We start from the raw sequence: 6495 nt of genomic DNA, 5'->3' as shown, positions 1-6495 counted from the left end.
TCAATCTCTGCTTATCGAGACATTCTACAAATGAAGATTTTTAAGCCAAGTTTTTGTAATGTTTAAAGCAGGACGGTTTTACCCCTTAAACCCAATACTGATCTATACAAAGTTTGAGAATTCTAGAATCAGGATACTTGGCTAATTTTGTCAGGGATGATCTTGCAACGGGAATGATCTCTTTACTCAATGTAATTTTAAGGCTGCATTGCTAAGGGACTAGCAATGATCAAGTTGGGGGTGTGGCAACTCTGTATTTTGATGCCTTAAGGGCATCATTTCAGGGGTATTTTAAACCTTATACTAGCTAATCTATACCCTTTTTCTGGTTAAATTCAATATTTGTGACCTCTGAGGGTCCCTGTGCAAATTCTAGGTAAAAACTAGGAAAATTACAGAGTTTCCTACAGATTTTGGGAAGCTGGTGCGAATTCCAATTGAGAGAGGAGGTGTTTCCGTGAAAAACTAACACAGGAGGGCGACTCCTATCTTCTAAACCCAGATAGGTGCCTTTCCTGTTAAATAACTCTCTCTTTGAAGCCCTAGGTGCCTCCCCCTCATATCTTTATCTCCTAGCCGCCCCCAACTCTGCAAATCCCCACCTTTCACTACAACTGCTCTCTAATCTCAACCATCCTAAACTTAGCAACCCCTCATATCCTTTGATCTTTCCCTATATAGCATCCTAGCCTTAAACCTCAACCAATCACCCTAGGGCGCCACATCACACCAACCAATCACATTTCTCCAGCTCTAGGTGCCCAAATCTTAGGCCTACATAATATTGGGCACCCTCTCCTTCTCTTCTCAGCCTTAGGATCACCTTAAAACAATCCTAACCCTCCATTCTCAACCCTAGGGCGCCCATATTTCTACAAAAATCCAGTTAACGCCCCTCTCTTTCTCTCTAATCCCAAATCTATCCTTCATTCTCTATAAAAAGGACCCAAGGGGTCCTGACAAGGGATTGGATTCTGCCCCCAGGTAAGACGGAAGGTTGTTCTTGATAAGTTCAAGGGTAGAGGAAGAGGAGAACGCCCAAACAAGAGGAGGAGTTCCTGCTTGCAGTTCACCTAGCCACTACTGCCACCTCTGGATCCGGATCCCGACTAGTTTCCCATAGTTTTATATTTACTTTTTATGCGCGTTTTTATTTTTTGTTCTTTAATTTCTAGTTTTTGTTTTATTTATGCAATTTACTTTTATCAAATTTAATTTTTGTCTTTCTTTTTGTAGATCTGAAATTCGGCCAGGTAAGATAGAAGGCCCAGTTCGAGGAGTTCGAGGGTCAAAGGATAGATCTAGAGACTACTACCACTGACCGAGTTGCAAGTTTTTTATTTAGTTTTTTTTTGTTTCTGTTATTTATTTATTTATTTGCAATTTTTACTTTCAGCATTGTTAGAATTTTAAATGGATTCCAATTTAGTTAATTAAATTTTGTGTTTTTGCAATCTCAAATCTTGTTATTTTATCCGGATTGAAGTACGTAACAATTTTTCCCTCTCTTCCCTGTGGATACGATCCCTTTCTCACCACTAACTGCATTTTATAGTTATTTTGAGAATTGGAAATTTAATAAATATTGAAACTAGTGTTCCGAAGTGGTTAACAACACGCTTCTGGACACACCAACTGCAAGGAAGAAGTATTCAGAGAACCCGGGGTGGCTAACCCGGCATGATCACTCCGATGCTTAAGTCAGTATTAGGTTTGTTGTGAGTTGAAAGTAAGTGAACATGAGAGCTAGAATGTACTAAATCGCGCATACCTGGGTCTCTGGGGTTGATGCCCTTATATAGTTGGGCTGTCGTGGGTCTCACGGAAACACCTCCGAGATACTTGCCCCGCATCATTAGGAGTATGTTCCGCCCTAGGAGGTGGATAACGTGCTAGCCGATAAGGCCTATTGTGTTCGTCCAATCCGGGCAGGATGTGGATAAGTCCTACGGTTGTGCGGCATGATCCCGAAGTGCTTGGAGACAGTTGGCATGCTTCTAGAAGTCTGACATATCATTTCGATGAGTTAGGCAATCCTAAGTTACTCGTACCTCAGTCATTGCCGAGGTGCCCGAGATGCCCGCGATGCCCGAGGTGGCTTGGCCCACCGAGGTGGTAAGTGGTGTTGAGATGGCGGTAAGTACTAACTCACAGTCTAATTGGCAGGTCACGTCCATAAGACCTGTTCATGGGTCGGGTCGGGCCAGGCTTTCACTCTGCATCAACAGATTTTTCTAAGGCCCAAGCTCGAGCCCGGCCCGACCATTGGGCCTACAACTTGGGCCCGAGCCCGACCCTCATAAAAAGCCCAAAGCCCGAGCCTGGGCCCGAGCCCGAAATTTAGCCCATACTGTTACTATTGCTGAAGCGGCTTAATAGAGAGAGAGAGAGAGATTATAAAGAAAAGAATAAAAAATGTATATATTAAATTATAAATATATATTTCAATAAATATTATATTATTTATATATTTTATATAATATATAAAATACATATTATATATTTTATAAAATATATAATGCTGAGTCGGGCCGGGTCGAGCTTTTTTGACAAATCCCGGCCCCGACCTGAAACATAGTCGGGCTTACTATGTTAGGCCCAAGGTCAGGCCCGCGGGCCTAATTACATGACCAAGCCTGATTGAGGTGCGGGCCGGGCCGGGCCATCGAGCTATCCGGCCCATGAACAGGTCTAGCGTCCATGTGTCCCATGTTTACTAGGTCGGGCCAAATCACCCCTCACCAAGCTATATATTATTAACTCAATAAGATATGGACACACCAATAATCCAACCAAAAAAATAAAATACCCAATATTTTTATTGGGCAACTAAAGAATTTTTGTGATAATAGTCACAGCTAAGGGTGTCAATGGACCGGTTTTGGATTGGACCCCATCCAGTCCAAAATCAATTTAGACAGATTGAATGGATTGGATAGACCAATACAATCAAAAATATTTATTAAATAGGATTGGACCTGATCTGTCCGTAACAAATTTATATTGGATTGAGTTCGAATAAACCAATATCTAATCCATTGATATAACATAAGGATATGTGTTAATAGACCGGGTTTGAGTTGAAACCAATCTAAATCAAAATGAATTTGAACAGACTGGACGGTTCAAACATTGAATTAGACCAGTCCAAATTGGTCTAAAATATTCATTGGATTGGATTAAACCTGGTCCATTTATAATGGACACATTTGACTGGATCGGATTGGACAAAATCTAGTCCAATTGTAGTGTTGAGAAAATGTCTTGCATAAATAAAACTTTAAAGAAACCACCATTAATTGGACAGTAGGTATGTTCTAATTACGGTATTCAGATATCATTAAATTAAGCACCTCTTGTAAGTCTTGGCACATGATGTACGGCTAAACCATGTAAGTTAAAAAATGCCACAACCTTAGTAATTAATGAAAAAAAAAAAAGGAATCACATCTGAGAGAGAGATCTAATGTGTACGAAAGCTTTAAATCAACATTATGTTGCCTATCTGGATTTTTGTTTGGCATGCCTGTGGAGAATTAATTAATTCTGATGAATCTTGTGATAGTGATTCATTGAGTTTACCAAAAAAAAAGTAGTGAATCTTTGAAAGAGAATTTTAAAAATGGAAATGCAGAGAATCTCCTTATATATGATTCCTATGATTTAATAAAATTTTGGAGAACCAACTTGTTAGTTCTACAGATTATAACTACTAGTAGTGTCTAATATTTATAAACTAAAAATTTAGGAAATTTGCTATATATTATAAGATTAATTTTAGAGTGTAATACACACATTACACCAATACATGCATATAAATAAACAATATATAATTATTTGCATATCATTTAGGACTTTGATTAGCAAAGTATTATCATATAAAAAGACAGACAGCAGGTCAAAAACAGCAATTCTTTTCATGTTTTAATGTAATATATCTAAAAGATTCTCCTTTTTTGCAACAAACAAATTGAAGAGATTTTATATATTTTCCTAAAGATGAAAATTTTGTAACTGAAAAGAAAATGTTAGAAATTGTCTTAAACAATTTTAATGTTTTTACACTTTGCAATGAGGTGGACTACATGGATCCCTATGTCACCTTTCCATATGGGAAATTTCATATAGTCAATACCCCTTACAAGGTAGAAAAATTAATCTCTTTTTTTTTTCTTACTCTTGTTTCTTCTAATGAACTAAAATAAAAAAAAAACAAAACAAAAAAAAAAAATGTAGATGTTTTCATTTGTAGGAAGAATGTGGAATATAATACATGGCAAATGAACTTGAACAATAAAATATACATCTAGTTAACCTAAAATGCTTAATACCAAATGGACATTCTTGATATGCCAGACCAACTAATTTCAAGGTAGAAAATCCTTAACATTGCATGCCTCAATAAGCAAGTGACATAAAACTTCATTACTTTGTATTTGATAAATTGTTAAATAATATTTTTTAACTACCTAATAAAAATTTTTATATAAATTAAATTACCAAATATTTTTAACTAATCTCTAGTCTCAATAATCAATTTTTAATAATATGTATATTAATTTATATCTATTTAGTAATTGCTTCAAATAATTTTATATTAACAACAAGAGACCATAAAAGTTATACCAGGATAAAAGTTGAGTTTCAAAATTTCTATGTTTTTGGTCAGACCCCTGGTTAACTCTATTTGCAGTGAAAAAGATGAAAATACCCATGTACATTAAATTTTATTTTCACAATTATGGGTACTGTTTTTCTTTTCTTGTGAATGCACTTGGTTTATTCCAATAGCACGTGCCCACATGATCAGTACCCTATAAATGTTAGGGTAATAATCAAAGGAGCCCTATAAATGTCATGAAATAGTTTGCTTACTAGCTTTTTTTTCAATTTTTGATAAATTATTATTACAATAACTTCACATATCTTCATTATATGATGATAGTTGGCTTTATATCCAAGCCATAAAAGTTAAATTGGAATATTTTGATGTCTACAAACACTGATTGTCTAAATATTTTAATTTTTAAATATATTTACTTTGTTAAGACATTTAAAAAAATACAATAAGGAAATTTAAAATATAAATTGAAGTTTTTTATCAATTAATGTTTTAAAAACTGACTCAGAAATGGAACCACTTTAGCCACTGGTTCAATCATCCAGTTCGAATGGGTTAGCTAGCCTGTGACAATTTAAAATTTTAAAAATAAAAAAACCACCCAAAAAGTTGTTGTCTAGATCGAACGGGTCAACAGTTCGATCATGCAGATCAATGGATCGTTCACCAAATCAACAATTTTTGGGCAAAAAGTGGTTTGGAGTAAAAATGGAATTGGTCTCCTAACCAATTTCTGGGCCAAATGGTCCAACCATCCAAGTCAATGATGGTTTGAAAAACATTCTTTTTACCCTTTGTCCTTATTTGCACATTGCATGGCAAATTGAAAACTTGACGCTAGTACTTATTAAACCCAATGTAATAGTACTACAAGACGTAGGATGACTAGGAGCTTAGGACCAGCATTGAGGACCACCATGAATTCACTAACAGAAACAGGCATGAGAAATGACAGCTGTTTAGGGTATCTTTGGTTTGAAGGAAAATGCAGGGAAAGAAAGGGAAAAGTAAGGAAACCTTTACAAACCTTGTGTAGGTTTCCTGTCTTTCCATTCATTTCCCTATCTTTACCTTCAAACCAAACACAGCCTTAAGTTCATACAAATCCATCCCTCTCAAGACCCCAAATATCTAGAGGACCAACTTTGGATAATGACCCTTTTAGTAATAACAGTCAAAAAAATTAAAAAGAAAAAAAAATCTTAACTGACATAATGAGAATAATTTTATAGTGGGATTATGAAAATAAAACAAGAAAAAACTATTAAGTTTTCTAATGTGATAACCCTTTTGTTTTGCAAAGTCAAAATCACTCATATTGGTAAATACCCTTAAATCTAGTATCATGGGCTTTTTTTCATGGTTTTTAAAAATAAACCGGTGACCGAACCGGTCAGGGGTCCGGTTACCGTTTCAAATGGTCCGATCATTCAATCCGAACGGCCGGCCCGTTCTGACAAAAAAATTAAAAATTAAAAAAATTAGAAAACGGTCAAAACCGTTCGAACGGTTAACCGACTGGTTCAACAGTTTGCTGACCAAAATCAATGGTTTCAGGAAAAAAAAATGATTTTGGGGGAAAACATAACCGGTCAGGTGATCGGTTCCCGATTTTTCCGGTCCGACCGTCCGGTCTGATCCGGTTTTAAAAACCATACTTTTTTTAACCCCAAATTTTATTTCAGATGAATGCAGGTCATCTTAAAATTTTATTAACCATTATCAAAAGGGAGAAACAATATAAAAGGGACATAGCACATGTTGCCCCTAGCACCATTACTGCCTACCTTCTAGAGTTATTAATGCGTTGTGTTAAATACCAAAATAAAAATCTCAACCTACCCCTTCTCCCCCAAAATAAATACAATGATTAA

Source organism: Nelumbo nucifera, chromosome 8 (genome assembly GCF_055504915.1).
Source record: "Nelumbo nucifera cultivar China Antique chromosome 8, China Antique-T2T, whole genome shotgun sequence".
Lineage (NCBI taxonomy): Eukaryota > Viridiplantae > Streptophyta > Magnoliopsida > Proteales > Nelumbonaceae > Nelumbo > Nelumbo nucifera.
Note: the sequence above shows the minus strand (reverse complement) of the source record.